Source organism: Capsicum annuum, chromosome 11, assembly GCF_002878395.1.
Source record: "Capsicum annuum cultivar UCD-10X-F1 chromosome 11, UCD10Xv1.1, whole genome shotgun sequence".
Lineage (NCBI taxonomy): Eukaryota > Viridiplantae > Streptophyta > Magnoliopsida > Solanales > Solanaceae > Capsicum > Capsicum annuum.
In genome coordinates this window covers 179,148,213-179,174,521 of record NC_061121.1, presented here as the reverse complement: position 1 = coordinate 179,174,521, position 26,309 = coordinate 179,148,213, and the positions used below count along the sequence as shown (strand labels likewise).

Below are 26,309 nucleotides of genomic sequence, written 5' to 3'. Positions count from 1 at the left end.
TCCACCAATTACATCACATATAGGCCCATACATGGGCATAACAAAATAATATATCCTTCTTTCATGGTTAGTTCCCACACCCTTAACATGCTTTTGTATATCAATTAACTACCCAGTTCAGTCTGAAAGAGTTAAGCTATAACCTACCTCGAAGGCCGAAAACGGATCCGCAAACCTTTAATCCACGACCTCACTTTTGACCAATAATTTTTAAACCAATTAAAACATCAAGATATAGAATCTATTCGTCAAAATAAATTCAACGATACTCGAATTGCCTAGTTTCAAGTCAGGATTAACACGGACCCCCAAAATAGGTTTTTGAAAAAAAATGGCAAAATTATTACCTTATTTCAAAAACATGTTAAACAGATATTTAGGAGTCTACAACTGAAAATTCAAGAAAAAATAAGTTAAAAACTAGGTGCAAAACAATGAAAAACCATATTTTAAACTTTACCAGGAAAAATCTCCCTTTCTTTTTCCTCCATAGTACTCTACAAAGCCAACAAACCTCTTCTTCTTCTTCTCGCCGCTCGCCGCACTTTATAATCATTCAATTTTATCTAAACTAAGAGATCGAAGATGTTTGTGAGGGTACCGAAGAAGAGCGAAGACACTAAGTACTATGAGTTCTTAGGTGTTCATAAGACTGCTGCACCGGAAGATCTCAAGAAAGCTTACCATACAGCTGCTATTAAGAATCATCCTAATAAGGAAGGTAAACCTACAAATTTTAAAGAGCTTGTACAAGCTTATGAGGTTTTGAGTGATCCTGAGAATCGTAAGTTATATGATCAGTATGGTAAAGATGCTCTCAAGGAAAGAATGGGAGGCGGAGATTGTGGACATGACCCATTTGATATCTTATCATATTTTTTTGGTGGCAACCCATTTGCCAGAGGTGGTGAAAGAAGCAGAAGAAGAAGAAGACAAATAAGAGGAGAGGATGTTGTCCACCCTTCTTAAGGTTTCTTTGGAGGATCTGTACAATGGGACATTAAAGAAACTGTCACCATCTCCTGATGTTTTGTGCCCAAAGTGCAAAGAGAAAAGATCTAAATCAGGTGCTTCAAAGAAATATTCTGGCTATCAAGGATCTAGGATTAAAGTCACTATCAGACAACTTGGCCATCTATGATCCAACAGATGCAACATCCTTGCAACGATTTTAAGGGTACTGGTGAGATGATAAATGATGAAGATGGATGTGGGCAGTGTAAAGGTGAGAAGGTCATGCAGGAAAAAAAGGTGTTGGAGGTTGCTTTGGAGAAGGGTATGCAAAATGGACAGAAGATAACATTTTTGGGCAAGGCTGGTGAAGCACCTGATACAGTTATCGGGGACATAGTTTCTGTCTTGAAACAGAAGGAGCAACCAAATTTTAACCGCAAGGGCAATGATCTCTTTGTAGAGCACACCTTGAGCTTAACCGAGGCCCTATGCAGTTTCCAATTTATCTTTACTCATCTAGACAACAAACAACTGATCATTAAGTCCCAACCCGAAGAAGTTGTCAAGCCTGATCAATTAAGGTCCATAAATAATGAAGGAATACTTATATACGAATGACCATTTATGACAGGAAAACTATACATTCACTTTACTATAGAATTCCCCAACACATTATCCCCCATGAAGTGCAAGAACCTTGAAGCAGTGGTGCCAGCAAATCCCAAAACTCAAATGACTGACATAGAATTGGACAAGTCTGACGAGGCCACCTTACATGATGTCAACATCGAAAAGGAGATGCATAAGAAGCAACAACAGGCTTAAGAGGCATACGATGATGACGATGAAGACACGCATGGTGGTGCGCAGAGAGTTCGATGTGAACAACAGTAATTTGGTAGTGATTCAAACGTTGGTTTCAAGTATCTCTATGATAAGAAAATGATGACATTTTCTAAAATATTGCTTTTGTAGTAAGATATACTATAGTTTATTAACTTATGATTTGGAATTTTTCATTTGCCTTAAAAAATTAAAACCGGTAAAATCTTTGAAATCTATTTAATAATAAAAAATCAAAGTTGTTTTAAAGGTGAAGTTGAAAAAAGATAGTCATTATAGGATTAGGAACGATATACAAGTGAAAAATATGTTGAATTTGGGGCTTAATTATAAGAAATACCATTCTGGGCCATTGGGGCCAAAATCCCCAATTCATTTCCACATTCGAATTAAAACAATAATTTAATGATACGAATTGAAGAAATGAATTAAAATAAGTGTATTGTAGCTTACCCAAGCTTAGACGTGAATAAAATGGCTCCAAATTGCAAAATCCTAGGATCCAAGTTTCAAAAATGATGAAAATAGTAAAAACACGGGTGTATATACCCAGTATTCGTTATGACAGACCAAGATCATGATCGCGTCCTTGACTGATTGAGGTATCGAAGTCGCAGAAAAGGGTAGTGATCATGATAGTTCCCCTTCCAACCCAATCATGATCGCGGCCCAAGGCTCACGATCGCGGGTGCACCAGAAAATGGGTGCACCAGTTGGGGACTTGGTATAACTTCAAGTATCCACGGGCTCCTCGAGATTCATTTAGAATCCCGTAAATGCAAATGAACTATGATACCCTATAAAATTTGATGCTTCAAATTCAATGACAATATCAAATTTTTGAAAAAATTGCATTTTCACAAAGTTGACTCCTGAAACCCAAAATTATAATTTTCTAAATTGGGGGTCGAAATGAGGATTAAAACCCATGAAATCACACCAACCATGTTACCCACCCTAAAATCGATGTTCCAAATATGTTGGCGTAGTTTGTTTTGACATCTATCGCATGAATCAAAAGATATCAATTAAAATGTTGGCGCAGTCCATTCTGACATCTGTCACATAGATCAAAAGATATTATCTAAAATTAATTCTAAGGCTCTCAAAGCTACCAAAAACCACACATTCACATTAATGACTCCAAAATGTATCTGGGAACCCTGTCAGTCACCGTCGCCCTCACACTCCAAAAATACCACAATGCAACTATAAGGGGGTGATACAATAATCAAATCACACAAAAACAGATATTTCACATATTTCATCAAAATTCAGCTCTTTACATCATCCACCCCTAAAAATCTAGTTCGTCCTTAAACTAAAGACAAGACAAATGCATGAATCAATAAAGAACAGGGGATACAAAATACACATATTAAACTCGACCTCCCAAGTAGCCTTATCTACAGGTCAATGTCACCACTGAACCTTAACCACAGGGATTACTTTAAAATACAACCGTCTAACATTACTAGACAAAATGGAGACTGGCTCCTCAACAAATAACAACCTCTCATCTAATTGAACTGACTCCCGACGAATGACATGAGACTCATCTGAAATGTAACGACGAAGCATGGTAACATAAAAACTGGGTAAATAGCTGATAAATCTAGCGGCAAAGCCAACTTATAAGCTACATACCAATAGTCTAAAGAATCTTAAATAGACCAATATACCTAGGGCTAAGCTTTTCCCACATTGCAAACCTCATTACACCATTCATGGGTTATACTCGAAGGAAAACACAATCACTAACACCAAATCTCAAGGCATAAAGTCTAAGATCCAAATGGCTCTTCTTCCTACTATAGGCATCACGAAGCCTATCTTAAATGATCTGGACACTATCAAAGGACTCAACAAGTAAGTCTATACCTCGAGGTCTAACCTCAGAAACATCTAACCAAACCACTGTAGAGCGACAAGGCCTGCCATATAATGCCTCAAAATGAGCCATACCGATACTGGAATGGTATCTATTATTTGGGCAAACTTCGCAAAAGCCAAATATTGTTTCCAAAGGACACCAAAATCCATCAAACAAACGTGGAGCATATCCTCCAAAACCTGGATAGTCCGCTTGGATTGATCATTAGTTTGGGGTTAAAATGTTGTGCTAAGGTCAACCCGTGTACCCAACTCTTCCTGAAAAGTTATCTAAAAATGAGATATGAACACAGAACCTTGATTTTAAATGATAGACACTGGCACACCATGTAGTCGCACAATCTCTCGAATATTGATATAGGCCAACCTCTCAGCATTAAAAAAGACCTGCACAGAAATTAAGTGTGCAAACTTGATCAATCGATCCACAATGACCCAAACACTATTAGTTCCATGAAAAGTGTGAGGCAACACAATCAGAAAGTCTATAGTGATTCGTTCCCACTTCCACTCAAGAATGAGTAACCTTAAAAGAAATCCACCAGCTCTCAAATGCTCAGCCTTAACCTATTGGCAATAAATGTACTGAGCTACAAAATTTAGTACAACCTTCCTCATAATATCCCACCAGTTATTTTTCCTCAAGTTACAATACATCTTAGTCACTCCCGAATAGATATAATACCTGAAACAATGGCCCTCCTTCAAAATCAATCTAATCCAATCACCCATTCTCAGCACACAAAATTATCCCCCAATCCTAAAAACTCAATCAAAATCAAGCGAGGATTCCTTATCCTCTCCTTTCAATACCTTATCCCAAATCACCCAAAATCTAACATCATCAAACTAATGATCTCAAATCATCTCTATCAAACAAGACCTAGCCTCCATAAATGCTAAAATAGAACCAGGTATTGAAATAGCGAGTCTAATAATCTGGTTAGCTAAAGAGTAAACCTCTAAGTCCAAAGGCCTCTCCGAGGTCGAAAGAAGTGCCAAGCTAGTTATGCTAGTCAACTTCCGACTCAAAGCATCTGCAACCACATTAGCCTTGTCCGAATGATAGAGAAAAGTCAAGTCATAATCCTTAAGCAAATCAGGACAACAACACTACCTCATATTAAGATCTTACTAGGTGAAGAAGTACTGAAGGCTATGATGATCCGAGAAAATCTCTCCAGACTCCATACAAGTAGTGCCTCCACAAGTTTAAAGAAAAAACAACCGTGCATAACTCTAAATCATAGGTAGGATAATTCTTCTCATGGGGTTTCAACTGAAAAGATGCAAAAGCAATCACCCTACCCTCCTACATCAGCACAACACCTAACACAATACCCAAAGAATTATAAAAAATAAAACCCATGTCATCCATAGAAAAATTCAAGATAAGAGCTAAAGTGAACAAATCCTTAAGCTTTTGAAATATCTCCTCTCAATCATCGGACAACTGAAAAGAAATCTTTTTTCTGAGGTAACTTGGTCAATGGAGCTGTAATGGATAAGAAACTGTCAACAAAATATCAATAATAACTTGCTAAGTTGATAAAACTCCAAATCTCGATGGGTGAAGTAGGTATATCCCAATCATAAACCACTGCAACCTTGGATGGATCAACCATAATATCTTCCTCAGTTACCACGTGACCCAAGAAAGAAACAGACTACAGTAAAAACTAACACTTGGAGAACTTGACATACATCTTCGCATCCCTCAATCTTTGAAGGACAATCCGTAAATTCTCCTTATGCTCAGCCACACTTTTGGAATAAACCAAAATATCATCTTTAAGTACAATAACAAAGGAGTTAAGATACGGTCGAAACACTCGGTTCATCAACTCCATGAACATAATTGGGGCATTGGTCAATACAAAAGACATGACCAAGAACTCATAATAAGCATATCATGTCTGAAAAGATATCTTTGGAATATCCAAATCTCTAATACTCATGTGGTGATACCCGAATCTTAAATCAATTTTCAAAAACATTGCGGTACCTTGAAGTTGATTAAATAAATTATCAATATAAGAAAGAGGATACTTATTCTTAACCGTCACCTTGTTCAATTGCCAATAATCAATACACATATGCATAGACCCATCATTTTCCTTCATAAACAAGACAGGTCCACCCCAAGGTAATATACTTGGTCAGATAAATCCCTTATCTAAAAACTCCTACAACTGATCCTTTAGTTTCCTTAACTCGGTTGGGGCTATCCTATAAGGATGAATATATATAGTCTAGATGTCCAGCTCGATATCAATAGCCAAATCAATATCACGATTAAGAGACATACTTGGCAAATTCATAGGGAACACATCTATTAATTTACAGACAAAATGAACAAAATCCAATGAAAGGTGTGATAAAACAGAAGTATTACAAGTATGAGCAAAGTAAGATAAACATCCTCTCTCAACTAATTTATGAGCCTAAACATAAGATATAATCCTCTTAGGACCTGAATGAAGTGCACCCTTCCAATCTATCCTCGGTATACCTGATAAAGATAAAGTCATGGTGTTACCAAAAGAATCTAGGACTATGTGATAAGAAGCCATCCAATCCATACCCAAAATGACATCGAAATCAACTTTATCTAACATAAGTAAATCTACCCAAGTCTCACGCTCAGAGAAAGTCATAATAAAAGATCTCGACATCCAATCCACCACTAAAGAATCTCCCATTGGGGTAGATACTTGAATCGACATGGTAAGAGGATAACTAACATAATCAAAATCCAAAGCAAAATATATAGACACATAGGAGAAATTCAATCCAAGATCAAATAACACAAATGTTGATCTAAAATAAACGGGGATGATACCTATGATCACAACATCAAAAGCCTTTGCCTTTGGTCAAGATGGTATAACATAGAAATATCCGTCACCACCAATTGGCTGAGTGGCCCTTCGACCATCACTACGGGCTCAACTACCTCTGCCCCTTATATCCTTGGTAGAACCCCTACCTCTCACAACTTAAATAGAAGTAACTCTAATTATATAGTGGGGATAGTTCTTAGCTAAATAGCTAATGTCAGCACACACAGAGTAACCTCTATGGCCGACTTAAGAGAAGAAGGTACCACTAGGCCTGGACGGCCACCCTAAACTGCTGACCAGAAGCCCACTACATGAACTCTGCAAGTTCATTTGTACGGGTCTATCATGATACCCACAGGAACCATTAAAATCTTTGCCTCGAGAAGCCTGACCTATGAACTCACTAAAATGGCAAACTTTCTTGGCGTCTCCCTAGGATGCTTGCAGAATACCCTCAATCATTATAGCATGATCCACTATACTATAAAAAGATGCTCAAAATATAACCATCTGATATGTAACCAACTATACAGAAATATTAAAACCCTTAAAACTCTTTTGAATCTTCTCAAACTCGATGGAAATACTGGCACAAAAATATCTGGACAAGAAATGAAAGCGTGCCTCATACTCTACAACAGTTATAGAGACATGCTCCAGGCAATCTAAATCATCCCTTATATGATCCCTCAGACTGTAAGGCACAACTCTCTCAAAAAGATATTGACAAACTAATCCCAAGTTACCTTGGGAGAATCAAGAGGTCTACAAATAACAACTGATCTCCACTAATCTCTAAAAATATCTCTCAACTGATAAGTAGTATAAGTAACCCCATACGACTCAAGCAAACCCTAATTATGAATATTTTCTTGAAAAATCAATCAAGAATTCTTTTAATCTAGGAGGACCCAAATGAGTAAATCTTTCAAACCTCTTCTAATCCTCTAAAGACATAAATGTACTCATAGAAAGAGGAGACATAGTGAATCTGGCAGGTTGAGATCCCACTTAGGGAGGTAACATAGATGAAGACTGAACTGCTGATCTCAAAACACCATACTCAGATATCGACGTTGATGGAGAAATGGTGCTCGGGGTCTGAGAATTACCCAAAATAAAAGTAGGTGCAACTGGAGGATCCACACTTGAAATTGGAGAAACACCTGGCATAACCAAAAGAGAAGCCTATAAATGATTTAGCAAACACACCAACAACCCCTCCAAAATTGGGGAAGACAAAATCCAAAGAATTAGAATTAAACCTACACCTCCAATATGCTGAACATGAGGCTCAGGGGAAAGTCCTCTTACACTCCTTGATGGGGCATATCCACAGGCTCGTCTACTCCCTCGAGACCATCCACTACACGAGGCTAACATTCTCAACTAGGCTCTCTTTCTAGAAGTAGGCTCTACATAACCTCGTAGGACTTAGTCAACACCATATGCACAAAAAGAGTGAAACATGACTTAGAGCACAAGGTATAAAAGAAATTTGCATAATAAGAAAAAAAATTAGGGGATTCTCCTAAAGATATACTATATCCTCATAAAGATAGATACGGATGTCTACGTACCAATCTGTGACACTCTATTAGACATCCTGTTCTTACACTATTGAGACTAATTAACTAGGCTGCTCTGATACCAATTTGTCACAACCCAAAATTCAAAGAGTCATAATGGCACTTTTCTGGGTGAACCTTGAATACTAAGTCTTGTACACAGACTGATATAAAAGGGAAATAATACTCAAATTCCAAGATAAGGATTCTAGAATGAAGCCAAACCATACAAGTATGTGAATGCAGAAAGAAACATATCTGATAACAATACCATAACTCCTTAAAACCTAATGTCAACACTTTAAGAATGTATTTAGTACAACTAAATTCCAAATAAAATACATAAGATGTCTATAACAGGTAAACCCTATCTTTAAGATACAAGTAATAACATAATATGATAAAAGAAAAGGTAGTAGAAGATATTTGGATGCTTGAAAATCATCCATCACCTCGAGAGCTCTGAATATCGCTCGAATCAAGTAGTAGAAGAACACCCAAATATGAATCTGCACTGAAAGGGTACAATAGAACTGATGACATGACACAAACCTAGGCCTAGCCGTGTCTGGCATTTGAAGTCCAACTAGGACCAGAGACCACCCCCAATACCCAAACCATCAACCACCTAATACCCCGAATCAAATAAATTCCAAATATATACCAAGATAAACGAATATAAATTTAAATACATTATGATAAGTCTATAACTAAAACTAATCACTAATAACCAAACAACAAAACAATATTGATACCACCTATATATACGATTAGAAATAGTTTAATAAAGCCTCTAATTAAAACCAAAGAATATCAAGTCCGAACATGCTTCCAACCATAGCCAAAACTAAGACCAAAGGAAATAGTAAAGATATAAAGAAATCCATTGCATGAAATGGGTCTTTCAAAGTATGAAAGCTCACCACTTCAGTCTAACTCAAAAGTTGTCCTCGAATCACCTAGTCACAGAGCATGAAAAGTAGAAGTATAGTTGGTTCCTGCATTACATGGGGATACAATGTCTGAAGACAATTAGTGGGATGAAGGCTAGCATGTAACTCAAGGATAATGATAAAGTAATGCCATCAATCTTAAACCAAGTCAAACTAATACACATAATCATACACAAATACATATATACATATATATCATATAGATATAGCCAATATGATTTAGCATGCACTTTAGAACATTAACATAGACTATGCAACTTTACCATTATAAGTCCACCCACAGGAAATATGAGTCCAATGGTACCAGCAGAACGGGCCCAAGTATGTGTTAGCCACATAAATCAGAGATATCATAGATGCTTAGGGATTTCTTTGTACCCGTCTCCCTCCATGATACACATATATATGTATATACTTGGGGGATTCCCATCTACCCCACAAGCATATGTTCATCAAGACCAATCCTCATGTCGGCAAACATAATTTTCCAATGTCCGATATTCTGACCCACACCTTCATGGCTAGCTATCACAACCCCTATTATTTCCCAATTAAAATATTTAACACATAACCAACCCACCAATTCCCAAAGTCAATTATGAAGGCATTATTAAGTGATATAACCATACCAATAATCGAATACAAATGACGTCATTTAGCTGACCCGTAGGGTATTTCCACGTACCCCATAGACTTAATTATTAAAATCATATAGGGGATTCCCGCATAACCCATAAGGTTTTTAAAACCATCCTTAACCATTTGACCGTCTATACAATGGTACTAATTTCAAGAAATAACCCAAGCCAAGTGATAATGAATAAGCCAAATCAATTATGTAAGTGGGTTGAGTTTATTACCAATTTCCACATAAAACTAATTAATTTGGGGATTTCTTTGTACCCCTATTTCAATCTACAATTCCCATGCACCCTAATGTATTGAACAACCATTAATTTAAGCATAATCGTTTCATAAATATCTTGGAAAAAAGCAATTTAAGCAATTTATATTAAAAACCCTTAACCCATTTAAGATAGAGTGTGTTATCTCCCTTTTGGGATGCTATGTCCCTCTAAGAATGCTTACTGTACGGAGATACTGGGTGATGCATAGGGCATCCATGAACTAGATTATAACTAAACTTTAGGTGTCTGAAACTAATGTATGATGCATGAGATGAATTGAACTTGCAACTACTAGGAGGTTATAACTTGAAATAATTACTTTTTTTGAGATTTTGGATAGCATGAATAGATTCAAGGATGAGAAAACAAGCTATAAAAATCTGACTGCTCGATTGCTAAACTGACTTGCTGGCTTTACTAGCTAACTCATACTGAAACATATGCTAAAATGAGAGAAAGAGACCTAATAATTCATAATATAAACATTAAATATTGGTAACATACCCAAATCTAAGTCAGGGAAACTTTCTGGATTAGGAAAGCTCTGGAGTGCATAAAGTCTATTCTGACGCTGACCACTATTAGTACCTTGCTGATGCAACACCTTACCCCTCTATGCTAGAACTCTGCACTCTCGCATCCTATGGCCTGGCTTGCCACAACCAAAGTATATATCACTTCCTGCCATACATGCACCTAGATGATTCTTACCACACTCTTTACAAAGTGGATAAGTAAGACCTCTATTTTCACTACCCTAGGCGTCAGAGCCTGGCGCTCCATCATGACGATCATTTTTGGACTTAGGTACTGGTACACTAGCTGAGGATGGAGCTAGGACTGAACATTTATGACTATGCTGAGAACGGTTACTATCCTATGACTTAGGCTGAGAAAAGCTGAAACTACCTATCCTTGTTCTCTTACTCTGTGTCTCTCTCATCCTAATCTAATGCTCTTTCATCTGCTGAGCATGTGTCATAAGTCTGGCTAAAGTCATATTACTATTCAACGTGGCAGATCTGCACCTATTTACAACACTATCATTCACCCCTGACACGAACTTACTCATCTTAGCTCTACTATCTGCAACCACATGAGGGGCATATCTAGCTAATTGAGTAAACTTGAGAGAATACACCTTTACCGTCATACTACCCTGAATGAGGTTGATAAACTCTAGTAACTTAGCTTCTCTAAGCTCTAGCGGAAAGAATCTATGAAGGAAAGCAAAGAAAAACTCCTCCCACTTTATAGGGCCTGCATCATCTAACCTTTCTGACTTCCACTGCTTGTACCAAGTATGAGCGACATCCTATATTTGGTATGCAGCTAACTCAGCACTCTAAATAGTAGTAACCCCCATAATAACTTTCACCTTCTAAACCTGATTGAGGAATTCCTGTGGCCTTCATCTGACTTAAACAATGTGAAGGTAGGAGGATTCATTGGGGTGAAGTCCCAAATTCTAGCTGTAGCTAAATTGGCCAATGGGTTGGCTAGAACGATAGCTGGTTGTTCATTCTAGTTAACGACTGACTGAGCAAGAGCGGTGAATGTAGTCCTGAACACTGCATGAGCAACATGATCGCCCAAAAGGTATTCGAGATGAGGGGCTAACTGATTCCCATTTCTTCTTTTAAGAGGCAGTGTGTAAAAAAAAAAGAGAAATGGATTAGACTAAGATTATGCTCACTGGAACGAACTGAATACTAAAACAAGGGAAATTGTTCCTAAAACATCTCATAGCCTCCTGCACATAAATGTGGTGCACAACACATGCATGTACAAGACTCTACTAGATGCGGCTTTCAGACTTTCTAGGACTCTATTGAACCTTAAGCTTTGATACCAAGTTTGTAACACCCCAATTTTTTTGAACCGGAATGCTACATGGTACTCATGACCCTAAAGTATCACAAGCTATCCCATGATTGATGCCTGTACCTATATACTGCATAATATATCATAAAATATGGAAACATGAGCATGAAAGGCCCTAAGGTTCAAACTAAATAAACTTCTGATAACAAAATGTCTGAAAAAGGTATAATAATACAAAAATAATTCTTAAATACTAAAAATAATGAGATCTGAATATCTAATCTGACATCTAGTCTGAAAGACTCTAACTGAACTAAATAAGGAGTTGTAGGAACATGCCTCCAACTAACTCCATCTAGCAACTAAATAGAAAATATATTAATAATAATATCATCCTCGAATGAGAAGGACTTATTACAAACTCTGAACACTGGAATGCTACTACTGATTTGGAGCTCGTGCCTTTGAACCTAAGGTCTAACATAAGAGAAAGCACCATAGCGAAAATACGTCAGTATATCTGAATAGACTGAGTATATGAGAGAGGTAGGCTAAATGCAAAGGGCTATATGCATGAACAATACTAACTAATATGAACGTGACAATACACCCATGCATACATAACTATAACTAAACTCGTGGAGATACTGACTACTAAGTTTGAATACTGACAACATGAGTGTACTGATATTAAATTACTGAATAGATGAATGACTATTTCTAACAGTTCGAATGATAAAAAATTATTCTGGTTGACTGTGTCTAACAGTCCTAAAATTGAATACTGATATCATGAATTCTGATAACTAATATGACTAATACATAAGTTCAAAAACTGATATAGCTGATATAACTATGATGATCCACCTAACCAATGTAACAGATAGTGAGCGACTGTATCTGATAGTGTAAGTTTTAATATAACTATCTAAGTTCCATTTTATATGGAGTAGCTGAATTTGAGATCAGTCCTATCTAGTGGGTGATCTTTAAATCTTATAATTCTGATACTGTTTAACTATAGTTGAGATCAGTCCGATCTAATAGGTGATCTTGAAGTCTATTTATAATGATACAGATTGATTGTCTCTAACAGAACTGAATCTGTACTAATGAACTGAGTTGACTGTATCTAACAGTCCTAAATTTGTAACTGAAACTGTGGGATATATTCATCTAACTGACATGCCCCAAGCTAAGCTAGTGGGGTCCAATCTCTGCCCTGACTAGAAGGGTGTCAGTACCGTACCACCAGTAAAGACATCTGCTATGGAGTCAGTCCTAATCTAGCGGGTGACTTCTTGGATCAGTCCTATAAATATAAATGTGCTAACAGGTGACCCCTGAGTATATCAGTCCTATCTAACGGGTGACATCTCATACCTATGCTGGCTATGTAGTTTTAGAACTTACGGATTGCTTCTAGGGATCTCAGTCCTATTCTAATAGGTGAGTCCCCATCCCTAGGCTCACTCGGTGCTGAATCTTACTCCCATCTGAAATAGACTAAACTGAATAACAGAGATGAACTAAATAACTGAACTGAACTGATTAGCTGAACTGATGCTGAAATACTCTAAACTGAATAACAGAGATAAACTGAATAACTAACTTGAACTGATTAGCTGAACTGATACTAGTGGTATTGTTTAGTGGAGCTAAATTGAGTTTACTAAATTTCGATGACTAACAAAATGTACTTAGTTCTGAGGACTGATTAAGAGTACTGAAGTTACTGAGATTGACTATGAATACTGAAGTTACAGACTGAGTACTGAGATCACTGAGATTACTAAACTATTGAGACTACTGAGATTTCTAAGTTTCCCTGAGTCACATGACTGACTGAATTCTATAGATCATGGCTTAACTGAGAGTATCGTGATAACATGACATAACTCTATGCACACAGCTATATTTTTCGAGTACAAATACCCCCAGGACTCGATGAAGGAAACTAACACACATGACTGAGTGGAGTACGTGACCAACATCAACCCATAATATCATAACTTGGGGAATTCCATGAAATGCATGGATATTATACATTTTGTACATAAGTAGGATTTGCAGGCAAGCATGGCACAATCTCATAAGACTAGTTCATTAACATCCCAACAACATTTACAAGACACAATATCAACATGAAAATCATTGGAATATGGTTTCATATCATTAACCCTTCACTTAGTCATAATTTAGCTATAATGCATGATTTCTAGTCTCATAGGTATTTTATCAAACACCTTACATGTACAACTTAGGCAAAGGTGTAAATCATACAATTACTCATGATAAATAATCCAACTTACATGTTTTCAACGTACCTATGCTGTCTACGTAGTTCTGGAACTTAGGGATTAATTCTAGGGATCTCAGTCCTATTCTAATGGGCGAGTCCCCATCCCTAGGCTCACTCAGTGCTGAATCCTACTTCCATCTGAAATACACTAAACTGAATAATAAAGATGAACTAAATAACTGAACTGAACTGGTTAGCTAAAATGATGCTGAATCCTACTCCTATCTAAAATACACTAAACTGAATAACAGAGATGAACTGAATAACTAAACTGAATTGATTAGCTGAATTGATACTAGTGGTATTGTTTAGTGGAGCTAAATTGAGTTTACTGAATTTCGATGTCTAACAAAATGTACTGATTTCTGAGAAGTGATTGAGTGTAATAAAGTTACTGAGATTGACTGTGAATTCTGAAGTTATAGACAGAGTACAAAGATCACTGAGATTACTAAATTATTGAGACTACTAAGATTTCTAAGTTTTCTTGAGTCACATGACTGACTAAATTCTATAGATCATGGCTTAACTGAGAGTATCGTGATAACATGACATGGATTTGGGCACACAACTATTTTTTCGAGTACGAATACCCCCAGGACTCGATCGAAGGAAACTGACACATATGACTGAGTTGAGTACGTGACCAACATTAATAACCCATAATATCATAACTTGGGGAATTTCATGAAGTGCATGGATATCATACATTTTGTACATAAGTAGGATTTGCAAGCAAGCATGGCATAATCTCATAAGACTAGTTCATGAACATCCCAACAACATTTACAGGACACAATATCAACATGAAAATCATTGGAATATGGTATCATATCATTAACCCTTCACTTAGTCACAATTTAGCTATGATGCATGATTTCTAATCTTATAGGTATTTTATCAAACACCTTACATATAAAACTTAGGCAAAGGTGTAAATCATACAATTACTAATGATAAATAATCCAACATACATGTTTTCAACTCATATGATGTCATAGATTCATAATAACATATAAAGATTCTATCTTGGCATCATTCAACACAAAAATATGATCAACAATCCATTCATAACATGAAAACCATAATATATAGTTTTAGAAAAGTGTTCTTGAAATTCATGGACGAAAGGAGTCCATGAATAAATACAAACATACCTTAGAAAGGAAACCTTAATGATTTGTTGGATAGTTCTTGGATTGGAAAAATTAATTCTTGATTATCTTGGAAAAAGGCTTGAATCTTGCTTTTGAGAGATGAGGTTGATGGAAACCCTAATCTTGTGGTTTATAGTATAAGAGAGGATTTTTAAGATGCTTAACTAAAGAAAAATGAGAAAAATTATGCCTCTTTAGGGTTATAAGTCGTGGAAGGTGAAGGAAATAACCAAAATACCCTTATGAAATAATTTCCCAGTTGCTAAAAATTATAGCTGACGACCTTCATGATAGGGCATCACAAATGTCGTCACTTAGGGACTGGTTTCTGCCTAAGGCTGACGACCTTCGTTATAGGGAGTCACAAATGTGATAAGCCGTCACTTAGGAGCTGGTTTTTGCCGAAGGATGATGACCTTCATAATAGGGCATCACAAATGTGATAAGCTATCATGAATGTCATCACATAGGAGCTGGTTTCTGCCTAAGGCTGACGACCTTCGTGATAAGGCATCACAAATATGATAAGCTATCACGACGGTCATTATTTAGGTGCTGGTTTCTACCAAAGGCTGACAACCTTTGTGAGAGCGCGTCACAAATGTGATAAGCTATCACGAATGTCGTCACACTATTTCCAGCCTGGCATGCTGGAGTAAAATAGGCATAAATCCTTGCTCCGATATCAGATTTAGGCAAAAATGGTATCGTTTGAAAGATAATTCAAAGATATTTCATTTGATATATATTAAACCATCAAGTTCGTCATATACAATGAGTTATGGTTGATTAAAGTTTACCTAAATTTTGACGCTCGCTAAAACTTGAACAATAGGAAAGCTTTCAACTTGTACTTGAGTTAGGGGACCTATATGATCAAAATTCATGCTAAAACAGATTCGCACACAACATAATTGATTAAAACACTAAATTTACATAGGATTCGAGGCTTTTGAAACATCTGCGCAAAGGAATGATAGATTTTCATCCTAGTTCGAAATGTGGGGTATTACAGTTAAACACTAGACATCATATGGTTTCATCCTATAAGTAGTAACAATTACTTATGACACATAGTGATCCACTTATACTTAGTGAAAACTTATGCCACCAAATTACATGATTTAATTATGACTGATCCTAATGACTGTTATAAGTCCTTATGAGTCATATCTTCAATTTGTACCCTGGATAGAAACTCAAGCACCCTTATGACTAGGTCACCAGATCCATCAAGACACCTTACAAATCATAGGGGTCAAGTCAAAACCATGACAGTGAGTTCAAAGCTCAGGAAATTTTCAAGGGGAAAAATCTTGGGTGTTTCAAGTGAGTAAGGTCCACTTATACTCAGATGGTATCAAAGGCTGACCTAGCAAAGTAGAAAATAAAGCATACAAAAATACACTAATGACATATGACCTGCTATTGTAAAATGTCCCACAACAGTATCCCACAATGCTTGCACTAATAGTTTTATAATATCCATATCTAATATAGCAAGGACCTAGAAAAGAATATAAGTATACATTTATACCATATATAAGCAAAGAAAAGGAAAAACTACAAATATGAGAATATCCAGTGCAAGTAAGAGAAGATAGAATAATGGAAAGATAACAATTCAAACATGATATACAATCACATCACAAGCATAGTAAGGTAAACACAATATAATGATGATGATATAATGGACGAGGTTGTCGTACAACCTTTAGGCTGCCTTTGAGACTGTTGCACAATCTCTGTATTCTCCTTTAAAGCTCAAGCTTCCTGACATAGGACCTATAGGGGGTTCTTCAACCCATATACAATCCTTATATAATATCTCCTCCCCGATACATTTCTTAGGGAGGGTTTTATAAGATTTAATATCTTCTATCATAAAAAGGTGTTTCCAGTGTTTCTTAGTATTTCTACGGTGATACCATTATTTCATGAATGAGTAGGATAATGTATTGCTCACAATCAACCACAAAGAGTATGTCCACAACCAACCACGATGAGAATTTCCACAATCATCCAGTATACCATCACGTGAGCCAAATATCCATACATTATTTCTTAATATTCATGAATTTCCACCTGATTCATATGAAAATATCATATAAATACATCAAAATATTCAATTAATACCACAAAACACAATTATTCTCATGTACACATGCTATCATCATAACATAGAACCCTACATGATCTCATATAGCATATAATATATCAAAGTACACTAATTATATCACATATATACCCCTCACACGGGCATAACAAAATAAGATAGCTATTTTTCATGGTTAGACCCATACCCTTAACCTGCTTTTGCATAAAAATTAACTACCCTTGCTAATCTGAAAGAGTTAAGTAATAACCTACCTCAAAGGCCAAAATAGGTCTTCAACCCTTTAATCCAAAATTTTAATCTTCACAATCAGTCTCAAAATAAACTAAAACATCAATATTAAGAATCTACGCATCAAAAAGAAGTCAACGATACCCATATTGCCTAGTTTTAAGTTAGGATCAAAATAGACACTCAAAATAGATTTTTAAAAAAGAAGGAAAATTGTAAATTTATTTCAAAAACATGTTCTCCATATTTTTAGGAGTCTACATTTGAAAACTCATGCAAAAATGAGTTAAAACGAGAGCCAAATCAAAGAAAAACTATATTTTAAACTTTATTGGGTAAAATCTTCAAAATCCAATTAAAAATCAAGAATCGAGGTTTTTTTAAAGGTTAAATTGTATAAAAACTAGTAATTATAGGACTAGGAATGTTATTCAAGTGAAAATGTGATGAATTTGGGGTTTAATTCAAAGAAATAACATTTTGGGCCTTCGGGGCCGAAATCCCTTATTTTTACTTCCAAATTCAAGTTAAAATAATAATTTAATAGTGTGGATTGAAGAAATGAATTGAAATAAGTGTATTGGAGCTTAATAAAGCTTAGAAGTGAATAAAATGACTCAAAATCACAAAACCCTATGCTCTAAGTCTAAAAAATGGTGAAAACGACCAAAACACGAGTATATATACCCAGTACTTGCGATCGTAGACCAAGATCAAGATCACAGTACCTTTCCTGTTAGAGGTATTACAATTTCAGAGAAGGGTTATTATCGTAATAGTTCCCCTACCGGTCCAATAGTAATTGTAGCCCATGCCTAGTGCTCTGAGGTGTATTTATGCACTATAGTGTGGTTATTGTAGCTTATTTATCCTTGATTTGAGGACAACTATTGTACTTTATGCGTTAATAATATTATAATTGATCATATAATTGTGTAATTATGTGATTACAATGTTTAAAGGTGTTTTCAAACTAGTTTGGCTTCAAATAGATCACTTGGAGACTGAACGAGAAAACTAGTTTTACTAGCTTGAGCTAGGTGTCATTGTAGTTGGTCTCGATGGATTCTAACATATGCGATGAGTTCCCTATGGTTTTAATGTGTAATATTTTGTGTAAAAACTTGTTTATTATGATTAAAGTGCAATTCAATCAAGATAAGAGTCAAGACAAAGTTTAAGATTTAAATGAGTGAAACTAGTTCCTAGCTTGAGTTTCAAGTTAGTCGTTCATAAAGTTTTATTATTTTGAGCTCTAATCCATGGTATTTAATATTAACAAATGCTTGGTGAGATTATTTGGATGATATTTTAATGATAACAAGTGGAAATCAAGTATAAACAATTCCACAATTCTTCAGATGGAAGGAGAAAGGCTTGAGACAAGTTTAGATGCAAGTGGACAATTCCAGTGTGCCCAGGCCATATAGGGGCGGTGCCCCCTACAATCCATGGTAATAAGTCCTGCGGAGACCCCTTTATACCGGTGGACTAAGTCACTTGGTTCATCCTCCATTCCGGTGGGCTATATCCTACAACGCCTGGCTAATTCCCACACGGACAAACCCTTCCATACTATATATATGACACTTTGAACATATTGTAATTACTTTTGGACATCTTTGATAATTAAGGATTGGATTCTACACACTTTAATAAGGTCTTATTTCTGTTTACTTTATCTTTTAAAAGAGTTAATCATGTATTCATTGATTTGTGTTACGGTTATGTCGAATAGTGGCTAAACGCCCCCTTTCCGAGGTTAAGGATAAGAACATGTTTACCTTCACTTTGTATTGAGTTTGTTTGGATTTATTATCATATTTGGTTGTTTTTTCTTAGTTAGTTTAAATATTTTTAGGATTCTCGACCCTTAGAATATATATTGTTGACCTTGTGATCTCGGGAGGGGTAATAGGAAGATAGAATGTAGGGATGAATAGAGTATAGTTCTTATTCTTTTTAAAAATAAGAGATTTGAATTAGCGACTAGGATAGGGATATACCTAGAAGACTTTCTTGTTTCACATGTTGGATGATAGCTTCATGCATATAATTGGATTATTACATCCCTACTCAACGATATAGTTGTAATGTCCAAGTCAGGTAGATGATTGAAGGTCGGGAGACCATGATCATGCAATACATACTATGAATCAACAACCAAGATAAGAAATCTAATGAATGAAGTTCAACAACATAGTATGATTATTTGTAGTGCTTTGACCTCGGGTTTTCATCCATTTATTGTCGCAAGTGTTTACTTTAATTCACTATTTACTTCACATTTAGTTTATAACCGTTCAAGACTCTCTTGGTTATCTTTGCACTAATTTAATCTTAGTAGTTGAACTAGAATTTAATAGTATGTAGAATAAGTCTCTGATGGGTCGGTATTCGGCTTTATTTAAGGCCATTATATTACATGGTGAGACCACGTACACTTGCGTGTACGTTTGTATGCAACAAGTTTTTGGTGGCATTGTCGAGGACTTATAAATTTGCAACTGTTTTATTTTTAGTTTTACTTTTTATGTTTCTTTGTGATTTAGTCTTGGTTTTGGGATTGATTTTGTAGGAAACAGGTTTACAAACTAGTAAGCTAGCAAGGGATATAGATTTAGTTGAACCAAGACCCGAACTCGAGCAATGCTTTCATCAGTTAAAGAGAGAAGAAAACCTTATCCCCTATTTCCACAAATTCAAGAAGAAAAAGATGATCCTGATCTCATGGCTGAAGATCAACCATCCCGTAGGACAGTTTGAGAAGTGGCAATCCCACTTTTGACAAATTTGACCTCCCCTTTTCAGAAATTGGATTCTGTAGGTAATTTGATCTAAAAAAATCATGGTGCAACTTTTGATCGGCAAAGGATAGTTTATGGGGATTTCACACAAAGATTCACAAGTCCATCTGCATAACTTTCTAGAGATGAATAACATATTCATCCCTACGGGTGTATCGACTGATTATGTTAGCCTGATATTATTCCCTTTTTCATTATTGGGTGAAGCAAAGAAGTGGTTAAACATTGAGCCAGCAAGTTCAATCACAACCTGGGATGACTTAGCCTAGAAATTCCTCATCTGATTCTTTCCATATGGCAAGACTGGGAAACTACACAGTGAGATTGTGTGCTTCAAATAGAAGCCAGATGAGAATTTATATCATTCCTGGGAGCACTTTAAATCTCTTCTTTGGTATAGTCCATATCATCAACAGTCCAATGAGGTATTAGCTAAAACTTTTGTTGAGGCACTTGACCATTACACAAAAATTTTTCTAGATTCAGCTACAGGTGGCCAAGCTTCGGAGTTGACTTATGATGAGCTATATACTTTGTTGAACTGGATTTCTCAAGGGAATATTTAGTGGAAATTTGACTTAAGAAATATTCTAAAGAAGGTGATAGGTGTGTTGGAGGTGGGCCAATTTACTACTATATCCGCCCACATTAATGCTCTACAAAATTAGAAAAGTAATATGAAGTTGGGGATTACCCAACCTACAACCATAGTTAATGCAATTCAATAGACTACAGGTTGGTGTGAGGTTTATGGTAACAGTGGGCATTTAACATTTATGTGTGCTACAAACCCTGCGTCTCTGATGATTGTGCGCAATGTTAAAAAGCTGAATTATGGGAATGCCTACAATTTAAAGTGGCAGACTTAGCCACCAAATCCACCATGGAACAACTAACAACAGTTTCAACAGCAATATATTCAAGGGAATCAGGCCATAACTCAGACTAACAATGTGGAAGAAATGTTGAAACAACTTATGGCTGGTCAAGCACAGTTGGCTGCAGATATAAAGAATTAGTGAGAAGATATGAAGACTCAGTAGACGACTACAAGGAGCTTTGAGAAGTAGGTTTCGCAGATGCAGCAGGCACAAAATTCTAGACCTCAAGGTGGTTTTTCAAATACTACTAAAGCTCCTAAACAAGTAATGAAAATAACTTTGAGGTGTGGTAAAAAGATCAATAAAGAATCTCCAAATAAAATGAAGAAGGTAGATGCTGATTTGGTTCCTAAACGGTAGATGATCAGGCTGCTGAAAATTTAAGAAAGTCTAAGCACTTAAAAACCAAAGTTGCTAAAGATGTAAATAAGAGACTACCACTACCATCCCATAGAGGTTGATACCAAAGTAGGATGCATGCTTCAAGAAGATCTTTGACACGTTTAAAGAGCTTCACATTAACCTTCCTCTTTTAGATGTTTTGCAGGGAATGCCCAAGTATACTAATTACTTGAAGAATGTGGTCTCTAATAAAATTAAGCTATAGGATATGGAGGCAGTAGCACTTACTGAGGAGTGTAGCTTAGTGGTGATGCAGAAGATACCCAAAATGCTCTAAGACAATAGGAAGTTCACTCTCTCTATTCAAATTGGAAATAGTAAGGTGGTCCACACACTTAGTGACTTAGGGTAAAACATTAATTTGATGCCTCTCTCTTTGGGATTGAGGAATTCGAGACCAGCTCTATGTTATTGCAATTAGAAAATGGGACCATAGCCCATCCTGAAGGAGTCATAGAGGATGTTCTTATCAAGGTTGGTAAGTTTATTATTCCTGTTGATGTTGTTGTTTTATATTTTCAGGAAGATGAAAAAGTACCATTCATCTAGCTCTATTCTCAAGAAATCAATAATTCAAGTTTCCCACCCAAGAAAATCTTTAAGAAATCAGTTGTTAAGGTATGTGGGATGTTCATCCATAGGTCCCTTTCACTCATAGATCCCAAAAACCTCCTTCTTAACAAAATTATAGAATTTTCCTTTACTATGGTATTTTATATGTTCACAATGGGTTTAATTCATGCTTTTCCTTAGTAATTCAAATTCAATTCAGCCAATGTATGATCCTATGAAATATTTGATTTTCTCAGGCTTTAAATCTTAGTTCCCATGTCTTGTTTAAGTGAATTTAAAGTGAAATTCCCCAATTTATGAATTTATACATGTAAATCATGTTGATTTCCTATGTTTAACACATTCCCATGATCAAGTTCATGATTCTCACATGTTTGATGAAATGTCTATGCTTTTGGGTTTGTACCATGTTCTCATATTATTGTTTAAAAGCTTATTGTCATAAATTATGGTCATTCAATGCTGGTGGGTTATAAACACCTAATACCTACGTGTTTTACATGACTTCATACCTTTCAATTAATGATTTTAGTTAAACCATAAGTATTACCATTTACACAGATGTTATGATCGTGATGAGTAATATCAGTTGTTATGTTCAGTTGAATTTAAGTCAATTCAGTCCAATATCAGTCTCATTTAGTTAGGAGTGAAACTTACCATTGAGTGAACATAGGGATGGCATCTCCCCCATCAGTTAGGCATGTGACATTAGTAGCAGTCCCTAAGTTCGAGACCTACGATGCCACCGTAGATTCTGAGGGATACCAGTTAATTCGGTATGACACCCTCATTCTTCAGGACTTCATCTTAGCCTTGTGGATCCACATTGTCAGTCAGTATTAGTACCCTTGGAAAGGTACCAATAGCTTTCCAACTAAAATTACAGGTTGGACCTCGATAGCTCAGATTGGGGCATGTCGGTTGTAGCTTGCTCCTATAGTCTTAATACAGTATTCAATGTATTTCTGTTTAGGTTTGCTTGACCAAGTGTAAATGTTTTCAGTCATTCAGTTATACAGATGTCAGACCTTTAGATTACAGATTATCTCACAAACATGATTATATTTGCTCTTTCATTCTCAGATATTACATGTTCATGAATTTATGCTCAGTTATTTCATGTATTTCAGTTAGATAATTTTCCCATAATTTTTCCATAATTTTCACATCATTAATAATTATATATATAATAGGTGCACAGGCTCAATCTGTGGCTAAAAGGAGTGTAAATCCATAAGTTCATCGCCCAAAGTAAACTATAGGACTAAATCATTATAAAAGTGTAGAAACGGTTGGATATATCATGATCGGAGTAAATAATAGTGTTAAATCATGGATCAAAATTAGCCTGAATCAATTTTTTAAAACATCATTATTAGCTTCTTTTAGGTATATAAACTAACCGTTTAATTACACAGTTATTATTGTAAAGAAATCTATTTTAAGATGAAAAGTGGGTTTTAACTTTTATTTAGGAAGAAGGGCCATAAGATCATATTTTAACTTGAATAACATCATTCACAAAAATAATGATCATGAATTTACCGAATCTAAGCATGCCATCGCCTTTATCCAAATCAATAAAATCATAAGCATTATACCGTAACTTCCTCCATCCCATATCAAAGAGATGTATATATGTATATATACATATTTCAATAAACTACAACTATATCCTTTACAAGGATAAACACTTTCTGGAAAATTAACAAATATCATAATGTGGCCTATGGCCCAATAGTGTATCATGAATAATCATAACATCATAATCACGACCTTAGGACCACATACGTATCTGAATCTAATATTAATAATCATGTAGATATAAATCATCTCATAACTATAAACCATAGTATGTTCATGAGGCATAACATCTTTATAAACTATGAAGCATATCTATAATCATCTCACATATATGAGGCATCTCACTCTAGGAGGCATAATGTATCAATAACAATATATCATAACTATATGGAATATCACATCTATGAGAAATCTCGTATCGATAGGTCATGTATCATTACTATAAGAAATATCATCTCTATAGGCCAATTATCATATCTAAGAGAAATGACATCTATATTGGCCTAACATAATGGCCATAAGCCATTAGTCATTATCCGTAGGAAAATACCATCACTATTCGTCAAACCACCAAGTAACCTTACACTAAGGTTTAATAGTCTCAACTATGCCTAACATGCATAAATAAATCCACAAAGGCTAACACAAGTCTTGGCCTAAGGTGGGTCAGATAATCCCACTTCTAATCCTCACTTTCCATATTTAGGCAACCTATACCCCAACTTGGTTAAGGTATCCAGTTCAACTTCTATATGTCAAGTAAGACATAACCAATCCTAAGATAGGAATTTTGTCTAGAAACATGGGCATTTACGTGAATTCTACCTAAATTACGGTTTCAAGATCACTAGAGTAGCCCAACTAAGGTTAATCATTCTAACCATGATTCCGACACATAAATCACATCCCAAAAGTAGAATTATATAATATCCATGCTATAATTTAGTCCAATCTAGGAAGAAGTCAATAGGATTCTCAAAAGGTCATAAAAATACCACTTTACGGGTCCAAAACCCTCATCTAATCCCCAAAAATCAATAATCAAGACTAAGTCTTTCTACACATAATCAATCCTAACATTCACATTCACATGCCATCCATAACACACATAATCTTTGAAGAAGAGTAGGTAGACAGCTACCTCAAAGCCAAACTGTAAAATCTTACATCATTCAGCACATATCCATCTTCACTTCACAATCCCAAAAGTTCCATCACACTATCAAAAGAATAATCTATCAGCAATACGAGTCTAGAGATACCCATATTTCACTATTGTGCTTCAGGTCCAAACACAACACCAAAAATTCTAAGTGGGTCCTGCATGCATAAAACTCCTTTTCAAGGTCAACCCAATATTCATACATGATCAAAGAATCATAAACCTCAAGAAATGGGTGAAAATAAAGCTAATTTGGGCTAAAATCAAGCCCTGATCTATATTAGGGTTTTAGGTAAAGAATAAAAAATTTCATCCAAAAAGTGATGAAATATTACCTTAATTAGGATGAAAATCATGACAAAATATGTTTACCAAGCTCCCAAGTCATCCACAAGACTCAATTTAGAGTTATCTCACCTTTCTAGGGCTTCTAGGTCTCAAAGATGAAGAGCAAATGGCCAAATCATGACTTGGGGGCCTATGTATAGTCCCTTAAGGCATGGATATTCTTAGATCTCCATTAAATAGACCATGATATCCAGGCTGCGATTGCCACAAGCCTTGTCACGATCGCCATAACAGTAGGACCAATAAAGTTAAAACTTATTTTTGACCCTCAAAACTCATTTGGACTTTGATTTTTTAAAATAAACAATTTAAACCCACTAAATTCAACATTTAGATTTGTTGGTGAAGTCAGATTTTCAATCCAAGGTCATTTTGACAAATTATGGGTCCCACACCCATACTTTAAGATTTCCAACTTTCTGACCGATAGATCGAAATGAGCTTGGGTGTATTGGGACCCAAACCAAAGGTATAACTAGCCTAAAATTGATATGTTGGAGCTGATGATGTAGTCATAATTTGTATCAAAGATCATTTACTGATGTTTCTGCTCGTGGTCATTTGGAACCAGTAAAGTCTTCTAAACTTGGAACTGGTTCTAAAAACCAATCCAACTTCTCAGTAACCAAACTATCAGTCCCAACAGGCCATAAATAACTTGGGGAAGCTATGGATAATCCCTAATAGTGAATATAAATGGAGATATAGAAAATTACTGGAAGGGTAATTATACTTATCTTCCAAAGACAAAGTCACTCTCATAAGAAGAACATTACTCATTCCAACAAAGGTACCTAATGTAGTTGTTTTTTAATCATTTTTGTATTTTTGAGTCTTATGTCTTTCTTTCGTAAATTGTAAATCCACTTCTATGCTAGAAAATATAGTAGATATATCACTTGTTTAAGTCTTTTGGTTGAGTTACATTAACTAGAGTGATTTAGTCAAATTATCCAT

The 26,309-nt window shown here is 35.7% G+C and overlaps 1 pseudogene; it reads left to right on the top strand.

The window, feature by feature from the left end:
• The first annotated feature begins 585 nt into the window (after positions 1-585).
• On the top strand, positions 586-1,848 carry LOC107847178 (annotated as a pseudogene).
• The last annotated feature ends 24,461 nt before the right edge of the window (positions 1,849-26,309 follow it).